The 13,872-nt window shown below is 38.4% G+C and overlaps 1 protein-coding gene across 5 annotated transcripts in view; it reads left to right on the top strand.

Moving 5' to 3' along the window:
• The first annotated feature begins 4,894 nt into the window (after positions 1 to 4,894).
• Positions 4,895 to 13,872, top strand: part of IMMP2L (inner mitochondrial membrane peptidase subunit 2) — a 469,876-nt gene continuing 460,898 nt past the window's right edge. For 2 of the 5 annotated variants that reach the window (XM_032998774.2, XM_032998777.2), the window contains exon 1: positions 12,046 to 12,543. The gene's annotated coding sequence lies outside the window, so the exon portion shown is untranslated. Of the gene's footprint in view, positions 4,936 to 12,044; positions 12,544 to 13,872 lie in introns of those variants that run through there. The other 3 variants (XM_042792739.1, XM_032998775.2, XM_032998776.2) reach the window with 3 other exon arrangements.

Raw genomic sequence — 13,872 nt, 5'->3', positions numbered from 1 at the left:
AGACATCGAAGGACAACATCCAAAGGACAGTGCTGATATCTTTGGTTCTTACTTTTTCTCTTTCTGATTGTGTCGCGTGGGACTTTGCTGGATTGTTATACAGTTAATTATTTCAGGTTCTTGTTTGCTAATAAATTGTTGATTATTGTTTACAGAGTGTCTGATAGTATGGTTGACTGTGCAGTTCGGCACACAGCTCGAATTTGCTTAACACCAACAGGTGAAACAGTAGTAGCAAATTGCATGTTGGTCACAACTTGTTGGATTAACTGAACAAAGCAAGGAATAAATAACACATGGCAAAAACATTAAGGCGACAACTGCACATAGCAGATAGAATAAGAGCTGTTTTACCTATGGTGCTCTGAAAACACCCTCAATGTTAGACTCAGAATGGTGGGATGATCTATTAGGAGCTTCCTGGTGGAAAAGATTGTTGTGAATGCGTTATGCCACGTGAAAACTATGATTGTAATTGTAAGGTATTATCTTGAGAGTGTTATGATAAATGTTGGAATTGTGGAAAAAGGTTTGCTTGCAGTGACGAAAATGAAAGTAGCATCTAATAAACAATAATAGGATAAAAAAAAAGGGGGGATTGTAAGAAACTATGAACTAAGGGTATTGTTTATTGAAATTTATGTTAAGCTCAATGTAAAGGTTAGGCGGCAAAAGACAAAAAAACTGCTTATGCAAATAGCTGCCAGACACCACTTGTGTGAGACAAGATAACCTGTGAGACAAGATGACTGCGTGAGATAAGATAACCGCAATTGCTTACACAAACCAGATACTTGTGCAAGCAGAAGGGGGTACTGATCAAAGACAACCACGAATGTAAAAATGTATAAAAAGGAACTGTTTGAACTGATCAGTACGGCAGTTGGCGGAGCGCAGACTCCCCTGTCGTCCAGCGCTGTCTTTGCTCATATTCTACTTGCTATAATTAATAAAATTATAATTGGATTATGATCCATTGTGGTCTCAATTTATAACACACTGCAAACCTCAGGGTTGTAAACAAGTCACTGGCGGTCACTTAAAAATACACAGACCTGGGAGTTGGAGAAAGCCAGCTCTAGGGGTAACAAAGAGAACAAACAACTCCCACCACACTGAACCAGACTACCTCAGCACCTGTGGAGGCAACAGAAGGGTGAGCAGAACACCAGAGATAGAGGTGGATGTCAGGAAGTTTTTATAAGAATTTTAATTGCATTACTATTGAGATTTTTTTTTTTCCCGTAATCATACTGTTTTCCTTTTCTGTAATTATTAGACCTGGACTGATAATTCTTTCATTAGTCTGTCAAGATTTTACCTACACTAACAACAGACTCTCGACTTTGCAAATCATGTTTGCTTCCTTTTTTCCTATGACAAGAAGTTGAGGGTAACAGTTCCTTGAGGAAAGCCCACACAATTTAGCTTACATGTTTTCTTTCCTTCCAGGTTTATGCCAGTTTCACTGACCAATGACAGGATTTCAGGAATAATTTTCTTGTGTTTCAATTCTTCTCCTTTTCCCTGATGAAGAGGTCACTACAGAGTTTTATGCTCTGCTGCCTGCCTGACCAACTGGAAGCAAAATCTACTTTATTCTGACCAGGTTATGTTTCAGTATGTACAAGGCATAATGTACACAGTATGTGATGATCAAAAGAGTATCAACACCAAAGAACAGAAACGTTTGTCCAAAGATCTTTATATGTAACTTCCATACAGCATCATCATCAACCCAACCAGGATTTTTCTTTCTCTGTGTAAGCAAAGATCACTGAACCGTGGGAAGTGTGCAGATACCAACGTCAGTCAGGGAGTTTTGTCCTGTACTCCCGCTGGTATTTAGTGACAGCTTTCTGCTGTGTCCCTGCGAACTCTGGCTCCAGGCAGGGTGGGATGCTTCTCCTCCCACGGTGAGTGTCCCGTAAGTGTCTGCACCTGAGTGAGGAGTCATCAAGATGCACGCAGTAGCAACTGAGGAGAAAGAGGCTCTTCTAAAATGTGATTTATCTGATTTCTTTGCAATATGTACCCGTGAACGAGATTAATCCTGTCCTAGAAGGGCCCTATGTCACCTCATTAACGTACAGGACATTTAGACAAATAGTTCATATATAGACAGCTATGTTTTATATATGTGGGTAGATAACTCTCACTGAATATAAACTTCCACTGGGAAAAAACCCTACAAAAATGAGTGTGTAATCCTTTATCACAAGCCATTATCGGAGCCCAGAAGCTAGCAGGGGTTAGGTGCCTATTCATGTAATAAAATGGAGATGTGTAGTAATATAATACTACTTAAGATGCCATGATCACTTTTTTTCCCAGTTCAATTGCAGGTTTAAGATTTATTGCCCTCTTTTGTGCCACACCATTCATTGCTGCCCTTGGTCCTTCAAGCCACAGCTGGATGGTGTGAAGTGTTCACCTGCAATACCCATTTAAACAGTCAGGCTTCCTGATCTGTGCCTGTGGTGCCCACACCTTTTCTTCACGGCACCTTTTCCGTGCTCTCAGGCTGCTGGATCAAGCCAAATATTCTCCTCCAAAACACACCTCTCCAGAGTGTACTTCAGAACAGTACACTCCATACCACTCAAACATTCATTCCTTTACTATATGAAGATAAACAGGCCTTAAATACCCTACAGATAGTTGTATTCACAAATGTACGGTACTTAAAGCAGGTCTTAGGTATCTCCTATATATTTTCCATGCTTTTAAAATGCAAAATGAAATTAAGCTGGGGAAACTGAATTAAATCTGGTTTTAGCATAAAGCTTTCCGCAGTCTGCTGAGAGTCTTTTAAATGGATACTGTGGTACAGAAGTTTTATAGATTGCCAAGAATGCTTTAATGGTACTCTCTACTGAAAAGCAATTGAAGAGGTGGGTGAAAAGGGCATGCTTTATTTCAGCCACTGATGCATCAAAGCATGGAAGCTGCAAAAACATTTTCAGTAGCTATTTGTTAGAGTTGAAAGCAAAATAAACTATTCTCTACTTCTAGATAGCAATACAGCTGCAGCAGGAATACTTATAAAAGAAGAAAAATAAAATGGTGTGAACATTGGTCATGCATCATTTGCAGCTGGTAACTTTAGTATTGGCTTTGATAAATATCACTTTATCTACAAATAAATTAAGAATAAGAACGGGAATTTCCTGTTAGTTGTTTAGTACACACATATTTCAAACTGAAGGAAAATGCTGATAAGCCATCACTTGATCTTGAGAGGTTTACAGCAAAAGTCTTTAATCAGAGAAGAGTTTCAGTGGGAAATATTCCATATCATCAGCTTTGAATGCACAGAAACATCAAGGCACATTCCCATAAGATGCTCCTCTAATGTTACAGCTGAAAGTAGATTATTATGTTTTGAAGCAGTATTTTTGAACATTTTGTGAAGATTTCCCCGTTAAATTTTTACATTATGGGTGATGAAAATGAAGATGGTGGATATCAGTGGCCAAATACTGTATTTATTCTTACGCAGTGCACCAGAAAGTTTATTGTAGAATCTTACAGTGAGCACACAACTCAAATGTGTTAAAGAAATAATACATTAAATAAAGGGTGACAGCAAAGCTAGTAAGAATTATTTGATTGAAAAGGTAATGTTTATTTAAAAAGGTTTCAAGAGAAAACAAAAAATGAAATAGAGTAACAATCACTGGTTTACACTGGGTGACAAATACGTTGGCTTGACTGTTATTTCAGCAAATAAAATCACAGTGAAGTGCATTCTGTTTTTTGTGAAAATGTTTTAAGTATTAAAAGTTGTAAGTACTGGTGAAAGGTTCAGATTTGACAAGAGGCTGGGCATGTTGTAAGTGTGTAACAAGAAATTTTATAATGATGTATACATAATTCAAGTGCCTTGTACTAAAAAATGGTCTCGGAGTGTGTCTTCCAATTCAGTTCATTAATAAGTAATCTATAGTAGTGTCTTCTAAGATAGCTGATTCCTGTTCTGAGTTTCAAAGTTAATTTAAATTATAAACAATTTTATACTTGAACTTAAAAGTAACATTTTAATAAGAAATTAGAAATAACTGATTTCAGAGAGCCATGGTGAGGTGTCATCTTACACTGTTTCTGACCGTGGGCTCACTAGTAGAAGCATCTCCCAGTATCTAGTTAGGGACTCCCTGGGCCGGAGGTAGTTTCTGTGTACGTAATAACCCTTCATGGCTTTCTCTACCATTAACTTGCCCACCGACTCCCAAAGGTACGTGTATTATCTGGAAAAACCTCCTGCTTCAGAGTATGCTGGCACCTGCACTTGTTAGGGTGGCTGGTAAGAACTGACCACTGCTGACTGTGGGATCACAAACCTTTCTGTATCCATTTGCACTAGACAGGAGAAAATCCACCTCTGCTCACGAATGTATGGAAGTACAGTGCAGCCGGTTTGGATGTGCAGCAGCTGTGGTTGCCATCAACGCAGCTGAAATCTGGTATGCACTAGGAAACTCATCAGCTGAACAAAAATCCAGCCTTTTTCTGTGTGGATCGCCATCTACAGAACTGGCTTATAGGGAAATATTGCGTAAAGCCTTCCAGTACTGCACAGTAAAACCAGTTTATTTTTATCCAGCCACCGAAAAGCAGCCCCAGGAGTGGAGTCCACGTGCACTTGGATCTCTAGCATCCCTGAAGGACATCACGGCAGCTGCAAGCCAACGGCCGCCAGGTCTGCGGGGGCTCTTTCACAAAACTTACATACAGACGCTTAGAGCCGCGCTGCGCCGGGGCCGGGGCCGGTGCCAAGTCCGGGCCGCCGTTCCGGGGAGGGGAAGAGCCGGAGGGCCCGGCCCGGCCCCGCCCCGCCCCGCCGGGTCCCGCCGCCGCCTCACGCCGCGCCCAGGCCCCGCCGCCGCCGCCGCTCAGCCCACGTGACGGGCGCGCGGCGGGCGGGAGGACGGGGTAAGCGGGCAGGGGCGGGCGGGCGGAGCGACGGAAGCCGGGCGGGCTCAGGGCGCGGGGAGTCGGAGCGGGGACGGCGCGAAGGGGGAACGGGGAAGCCGACTCCCGCGGGCGGGGGGGGGGGGCGCGGGCGCGGGAGGGGAGGGCAGGGGAGGGGCGGGGGGTGTCCCGCCGCGAAGGGGAAGGCGAGCGCGGGGGCGGGGCGGGCTCAGGAGCCGCCCGCCGGGTGACGAAACGGTCGCGGCGGCGCTGACGGAAGCGTTCGTGTCCGTGTGGTTTTTGGCCTAGGGTCGTGGCCACGCCGTGAAGTAGGAGTGGAGCAGTGCGAACGGCATTTGCGTGCGTGGGAGGGGACGGAAAAGGACTCTCTGGTTGTGTTCCCCTGGACTGGATGCAGTTCTTACCTAACGTGTTGTCCTGCTTTGTTAAATTTCGATCAGGTCTTGTATTTGTCCTGTGAGGGCTACAGTTAATGGTAGTTCTCTAGTAGCCTGAGGGAGTGGCTTTCCTGCTACCCTACACCCTGGACATCTGAGAGACAAATTATTATTTTGGTTTTTAGTGATAAAGCAGCTGATTTCCCATGTCTGGTGTTTGTCCTTCAATCTTCTTAGTTTAATGCTTCTGTGTATAAAGGCCACAGTGCTTGAAGCTGAAGAGATTCAGCGAGTTCCTAGATACGTCTCTGGTGTTCTTAGCTTTTTTTAAAAGAAAATTACTTTTTTTTTGGAAGTCAATGAAAAACTTAGAAAAAGTGCAGCTGAACACCAAGTAGACTAACCTCGTAATATCTTTCAATTAGCCAGTGTACCATTGTGTTGAGCTTTTGTTTGCTTGTTTGTTGTATCATATAGTTGCTGTTCTACTGAACTGGAATTAATTGAGTACATTGAGATACCAAATAAAGAGAGAGGTGATCCAGGAAAGCTACTCTACATCTCTCCAGATAACTTGTACCAGCATGTTTTTCTCCCTAAATAGCATATGTCACACATACTTGTTCATTGTTTGGTTAGGAAGAAAATAGAAATTTGTCAACAGAATATGCTTGGAAGACAAAACATTTTGGGTATTTTCAGGTTAAATGAAATAATTTCTCTGGAAGACTTTAGAATTAGACTTAGTTTTCCAAGATGCAGCTTCGTCACTGAATCCACATGCATTTTGTAAAAAATGTAATAGGGCGATTTCTAGGAGCCTTCCATTTCTTTTAAAATTATGGGTTCTTCTGTTTAACTTGTAATTCGTTACCGAAATAAATTTGCTCCTGGAATTGATGGGGAATAACTGTAGACATGATATAGTAGTAGGCAATATCCAGTGCCATGAGAATAATACTTGAATCATGCTGAACAATAATTTTAAAATCCAGATGGTTTCACAGTCACAGTTGGAATTTTGTGTAGAGATCTTTACAAGTTGACCAGTGTGCCACAGATTCCATCTATTTCTGGAATACCTGGATCCTTATGCTTCTGGGTTAGTTGTGTTGCTTTGTTTATTCTTCAGACCTGAGAAGTTTACATGGCAGCTGAAGTTGTTACAAATCCCAGGCTCAAAATCAATATGGTGGTGAATGATTATTAGAGAGTACAATAGGTACACTCTTAGAAAGTCCCACAGTGACCTCTAATGTTCAAGGATAAAACCTGAGTTGTTAAAATGAAGTTATTTTTTGAAGGCACAATTTTGCATATTATTTTGTACATTTAGTTTATTAATATGCCACAGACAGTAGATAGTAAGTAGTTGGTTCATCAGGTCTTACTGCTAGGTTTCATGGGAATGTTATGTTGGAGAGTCAGTTCTAATTGCCCCCTGTTTTGAGCAAGTATGCACAAAGCCTTCTTTGCAGTAGTCATGGGAGAACTAGTTATTTTTATAAAGTAGACTGAAAATGGAAAACACCTTTCAATACTAAATACATTCTGTCTGTTCTTTCTGTTGGAATTTTTTCATGCCATCATAAATATTATTGTCAGTTATTCTGTCCTTACATACTCTGCATACTTGCATACTTGAAAGACTCATAGTTGAGAAGATTGTTTCTTGTATATACTCATCTGATTTTCCATTAGGCTAGAAGAAACTTTCCTGTTCAGTAGTAAACTTGTTCTTAATCCAAATGTGAAAACTTTTAGAGAGTTTATTTCTGACAATATTCATGTTTTGAGTTGAATGCTGTTATTCCTAAGCCTCTTATATAATGCTAAGTATTCGTACAACGTTCAGTATTTTGGTTAAAACTGACTATTACCTTTTTTTTATTGTTGTTTTTGCCTAAGTTTGATTCAGGATAACCACAACTAACATCACAGTTTCATGGTACTTGAAAGAATCCAGAGAGTTGACTAGATAAATGTGCAAATTAATTAAAAATCAAGGGTTATGCTATTGTTTACTGTAAACATAATTTACAAATTCAGTGAGTTTGGAAGCAACACCTCATTTATGCAGTCTACTCGAGACCAAAACACAACAGCAGCAGGTAGTTGTTTGTGAAGGGCACTTCAATTTATAAAATTAACTTACTTTGCATACATTGAATCTTTAAGCTGAAAGGCAACACAGAACTTCCAGTTGCAAGAAGCTAAATAGGTGTTATGTTGTTCACTTGTCTTGCAAAATTGATGTAATTTAGTACTTTCCTTTGTGTACAATGTATGCTAATGATTATTAGTTTCTTTGAAGGTACAGAAACATGAGTAGAAACAATTATTGTATCTTTTTCTGTTACAACAACTGGTACTCTGCTAGTCACCTGTGTGATAGTACTTGAAGATTTTGAATTACATCTTAAGTTTAAATGCTCTGAAAAGACCTGATTTATAACAATTAGTGATCTTTTCTTTGTATTGCAATACCCATAGAAGAGTGATCGGATTACTGTTCCTTTTCCTGATTGTTTAAGTGTGTAAAATGGAATCCTGAATAACTTCTCAGAACTGAGGGGTGGCTATTACTATCCATTCTGAACTAGTTGCTACTTTAATTGCTGAGTGTAACTTTCATTTACAGTTGCATTTTCTTCCACTTTTGCTTTGTATTTGAAGAAAGAAATGTTTTGGGATCTTTTTGTTGTTGTTGTTGTTGTTGTTGTGTTTTTTTTTTTTTTGAAATACAGGATTGTCCACGAGGATAAAATTTGTGTCCTTGAGACACAAAAAATTAATTTGTAAGAATAAGCAATATGAATTTGTTTCCAGTTACAACCAACATGTGGACGGAGCCTTTGTGCATGAGATAGATCACAGTGATGGGGTGTACTAATACTAGATTAAAAGAAGAATCAGTTCCACATTAAACTGTTGTGCTTTTTTTTTTTTTCCCCTCAGTAATAATTCTGTGACAGATTAAGTTGCTGATTGTTGTGATTTAAACTGTTTTGTTTTGATGTTGTTTATAAGCGGAAAGTTCATTGTGTGGATCTGTTTTTGTCTGCTTCTGGGAACTTCTATGTATATTATAGCTCTGAGAAGATTACAAAACTGGATTTTTATTGCTGCTTTTCTTTATTGTGGTGTACTGGAAACAAATCTGCATATTTCGTAGTGATGGGAGCTATAACATGGAAATCATAATTGCTTTAATTCAAACTAGGGCATAAAAAATGGTATATAATGGAGTTGAGGCTATGTATTTGGAACAAGCAAAACACCTAGGTATCAGGACAAAATGACTAATTGGGAGAAACAGAACAGCAGAGCATTACAGGACATACATGTGTAGCTGCTGAAACTGCTGACTGGATGAGGATTTGCTGCTTCAGTTATGCAACAGCCATCTTCCAAACTCACAATGGAGTGGTATTCTTTAATGACTGTGTGCCAGGGGGATACAGGGAGATTAATGTGATGGAGGAATTCTGTGAGGAAAACCAGTTTGTGGAGTATAAATACATTAATGGAATGGAAATTGCATCACTATGGTGGAATAATACCAGGATGGAGTTGTCTTTATTGAAGGACAAATGAGGGATCCTTCTGGAAGTAGGCAGTATTTTGAAATGAAAGCTTAAATGGACAGGTCTATTTTGATTATTTTTAACTGAAAACTTACATGGACTAATCATTTTGATTCTTCTGTGGCACTCATTACCATCATACCTGTGTGCATCGGTCTGCACTTGGATAAATTTATATGAATTAAATTAGCCTACTAAAAAGTCTGCATACCTGTACCCTTACAAAAATCACTGTAATGTAAAAGTTATTGAAACGTACAACTGAAGTGGGAAATGAGGGTCAGGCTGCATGGCAGTAGTTCGGTCTGGCCTTGTGTCATGGAAGATTATAGAAAACGCATGTTACAGAGATCACACAGGTTCTGATACTGAGCAGCATCCGGTTCATCACAATTGTTAGACCAGGTATAACCTTGTCTTCATGTTGTACCAGTCTGAAAGCAAAAGCTTTTGTGGTCAATTTTATATTTCATAGGGTGCAACAGAATTGGACTCATTCATGTGTTTTGGTATTTTCTGTTATGAAAGTCTTCTTTGTTTTCAAACCATATAGGCCTGAATTCTAGTGTGATGCCACTGATTTATAAAAAATTGCATGTTGCAATTACTGGAGAAGTTGATTATTTCAGTGGATTATGGAACTGTATGTAGTACAGTTACTGATTTCTGAACTAGATCAAATAGGTCATTTCAGACTAACATAACAGTCTCGGCTGGGTAGTTGTTTTGAATATAGGTTGTAATTCCCTCCTTCCTGTTCCCTCACATGCCTTCTTGTAGAAGCACATCAGGGGCCATTTTATTTCCTTTGTGGAAGACTGCTAATGCCTTGTTTTTACAGCTATTTTTCCTATCATACTTCTGTGGGTAATTTTTAAGTACCTAGATTTGCAAATATATTGTAACCTGGGGCTTTCTGAATGTTACTTGATGGTTTTCTGCAGGCTGTTTGATAAACAGTGTCTTCTAATGTGCAGGCAAGTGTAAGAAAAAATAAACATTTTATACATAGAGAGCTATCTAAATAACATCTCTGCTCCATATGTTGTAGTACCCACGAGAGGCTCATTATAATCCCTGGACCTTTTGTGCACCAAATACTTCAGTCCAGATATTGCTGTGCTCCATCTGCCTTAATCTCTAAACTGCACAATGTGAAATTCTTAATGCTTTGACCTGCTATATGCTAGCATTTTTGATCTTGGATTTTTCTTGTCCATGTTGCCGTTTCAAACAAGTTTTCAAGGTTGCTGCTTTGAAGTTTGTCAGTTCTACTGAATTATTCTGTTGTGTTGGTTTTTTTTTTTTTTTTTTTTTTTTTTTTTTTTTTTTCTTCCTTAAACCAAGTGTAATTTACAAATGCTGTGAAGTGTATGCATCTCTAAATTATTTTTTCTGTGGTTTATGTGTTTGGTTTTGTCCTGCCATCTTTTAAGTGTTGTGAATTGTTGATCTTATTCAAGGTGTCACTGACTGGGCAGGGATCCAGAAATATGTGTTGGTGAAATAATTTTTTTCAGCAAAGAACCGCTTGCTTTACTGACATGCATTTATACCTGCTGTCAGCATAAGCTAGACACCACATTGGATTTCAGAATTTCACTCTGGAAACATGATGCTCTTAAAATCTACAGATATTTTAGAAATCTTTTGAATTTTACATGCCAGAGTGTTCTGTGCAGTATCGTTAAACATTGATAATTCATAGAGATCTTATTTTTAGAAAGCATTCAAACCAACTGTTACTTACTGATTTATTACTTGGATGGATTTACAATTTTAAAATAATATGTATGATTACCATCTTTTAATGTTTATATATTAGGAAATCATGTTGTGTCTTTCAAGTTTATTATCATATCTTTACATACCTATGAAATAATTAGCTTCTTGCCCTTAACATTTTTGTTGAGTGCTACTGTTCAACACTTCCTCAGATTCTGTATGTTTAAATTTAAAGCTGTTAAGAAAGTTGACTGTCTTGGAGGATAGTCTTCTTTAAAAAATAATTAAAATGTAATTTAAAGAAGCATTAGAAGTAACTTTGTAACCTCTGGTTCTAAAAATAAAGTAGATTAGAGTTTTGGAAAAAGTAATTTCAATCTTGCTAAAATTTGTAATTCACTTTGATGGTTGGACATCAAAATTTTTATGTATAAATGATAGGCACGTGACATGCACTTTCTATAAGCCCTTACATTTGATATATAAAATGATATTTTTTATAAATACATTCAAAATAATATGTTTATAGTATAAATTAAAAATTAATATAAACTACAAAATTTCTCTTATTATAAATATAAGCATCCTCTATAATACAGAGAAAAATGTTTTAAATTGAAAGTTATGGCAATATTTCCTTCAGTCTTTCCTCCTTTTTTCCCCTTATTTTCTCCTAAGGCCACCTAAGTATAAGAAAAGAAAACACTGCACGTTTTAATCAAACAGTATTCATCAGTTGAGTATTATCCATTCATGTGTACAGTTACTGGCAGAAGATAACGCTGCGAACTGTCTTCTGCTGCCCACATTCAAGCTCTTCCCCAGTGGCAGTGCAAGACAACTTGGAGCCCCTCTTACTGAAAGAGTGATGAGTAACCTTCTGTTTGGTGGCAGTTGGATGATGAATGGTTGTGTCAACAGTTGCATGGCAACTCTGCAAGTGTGCGTACTTACCCAATGGTGCGTGCTTGTCTGTGCTTTTTGGAGGGGAAAGATTATGAAAAAGACCTGGCAAAGATGTGCACGCTCTTCAGCGAGATACTGACATCTAGTAACTTCTTACCCTTGTGTTAAAAATGCTTTGTTATATGGAAGGACTTAACCTTAAAGATGGATTTGTTTTTAAGTAGTTCTTCTCAAACTGTTTAAGAAGTGCGTGCATATGGTTACTATCTTTTGGGAAGAAGAGCTTCTACAGTAGGGCAATCTACAGGCCTGCTCACTTCGTGTATTGGGGAAAAGCTGCCCTTTGCTGTGAGAGGTGGGGAAACAGGAAACTTTCAGAATGTAGTGTGTGACTGGAAATGACAGATTCATCTTGGTGCGGATGGAAGATAAAACCAGTGGTTTCATCGGTTGCCTAGTGGAGGAAGGAAGGGAAAGAGGGAGGGAGAGAGGAAGGAAAGTAAAAAAAATATTTCAGAGCAAGTAGAGAAGTCCTTCAGCACAACAGCAGTTGATGGCTTTGGTGGCCTTGCAAATGGATTGCTTGTAGGGGTGCCGTTGGTGTTTTGCCCCTCTTCATTCATACTGTGCTTTGTAATACTGTATGTCACCAAAACCACAAAAATAGGACCTGAACTCTCAGCTTTGTCCACAGCCATTTAATGCTCCTGGTGTTGCCTTGGCCAAGTGATGTACTGAGAATGTAGCATTTTGTCTTAACTGTTGTTTTAACCTGGCTGCTAGATTCTGTCGCTGTTAATTAGCTTGTAGTTCTGGGAGGGTACGGTGCTCTCCTGTTGATTGTCTGACCAATGGCTTTTTTTCAGACACTAGATTTTCCTGTGGATACCAGCACGGGGCTTTTGCAAGAAGTTTACAGCAATATCTGTCAGTGGATTTAGTACAAGGGATGGGGTGAACATTCATGCTTCATTATTAATAAAAAATAGATTTGACTATGAGGAATTTAAAGAGTAAGTAAATTAGTCTGATTTCTTAAAGTTTTAAAAATGTCTCCTAAATCAGTCATATTGTGATACATGTCGGGCAATGTCTTTCAGCTCACAGAGCAGCTGTAGAGAACATGGTGGATATGTTTGTGGGCAAGGTATCAAAATTGTATTTTGAGGATGACGTTGCTGTTAGAGTGGAGGAAGTCTGAGATACGCTAGACCTCGTGGCAGAGGAGTAGAATTCCAGCCAGAAAACTCCTGAGGCGAAGTTCAGAATCAGTAGGTTGAGAGAAGGGTGTTAAGGTGTATGAAATAGTATAGTTTGTTAAATAGTAGACAAAACCCTGATTTTTAGAGATTCTGTTTTTATGTGGAATAATTCTAAAGGTAAATCTGTGCTGATTGAGGCAATAGTCTCTTTTGGTGGATCGATTCCAATAACAAGTTTGTAAACGATAAGCTGAAAGTAAAGCATTTTAACATTTGCCTTGAATTGAGGTTTTTATTCTGCTTCACAACCTATTTCAAATTCTTTGTGAAAGCTGTTGATGCAAATAGAAAATATTTTACTGAAATGTGCATATAGAAAATGTAATCGAATTGCAAGCATTGAGTACCTTTAGACTTTTTACTAGTTAAATTTATGTTATGAGCAAGAGATAGATGGTGAAGTATTTCCATTAAAAAAAAAAAAAGTAAGATTTAAAACATTGTGAAGGTGAATGTCAGAAGTAACAGTAGAGATGTTTCTGTCTTTTACAAGACAGATCTTGTCATTGCGAAGCTATTATTATCTGTGAAGAATTTTAGTGAAGAATATGCTGATGCGTTACTTTTTAGAGCTGGATTTCCTCTCTTAAAGGGTAATGCTTTATGGAATTAAGAAGCCATATCTGTTGCAGAAATACTGCTCTGAGTCCTATTTCACCAGAGTGATTTGAATTTGTATTTTGCATACAAATAGTTCATCACTTCCATATTTCTGAAAATGCAACAAAGAAAAAATGATTATATAGTGAAATTATAAATATTCTGTTTGTGAAAGGATTGAATGAAACTGCATGTATTTATGTTTTCCATTATTTTGGTTGAAAAATAATTCTGTGTTCTTGAATATAAACACATTGGAAGACTCAAAAGTTCTGGGCACAGTCTGTTTTCTCCTTCTTTTACTGTCTGTCAGAGTTAGGATGTGATAGAGGGAGCAGGGACTCCACAAACTGATCTTGTGTGGGGTCTGTCAGGGATTCATTAGGTGGAAACAGCAATTTAAATTGGATTTGCCAATAGGTGAAGAGCAACATTTCTTCTAATGAAACTGCAGTTACATAACGTAGTCATGTACCTTTG

The sequence above is a fragment of the Tyto alba genome, unplaced genomic scaffold (assembly GCF_018691265.1).
Source record: "Tyto alba isolate M040663 unplaced genomic scaffold, T.alba_DEE_v4.0 Super-Scaffold_2, whole genome shotgun sequence".
NCBI classification, from domain to species: Eukaryota; Metazoa; Chordata; class Aves; order Strigiformes; family Tytonidae; genus Tyto; species Tyto alba.
Note: the sequence above shows the minus strand (reverse complement) of the source record. Positions and strands in the feature narration are given on the sequence as shown.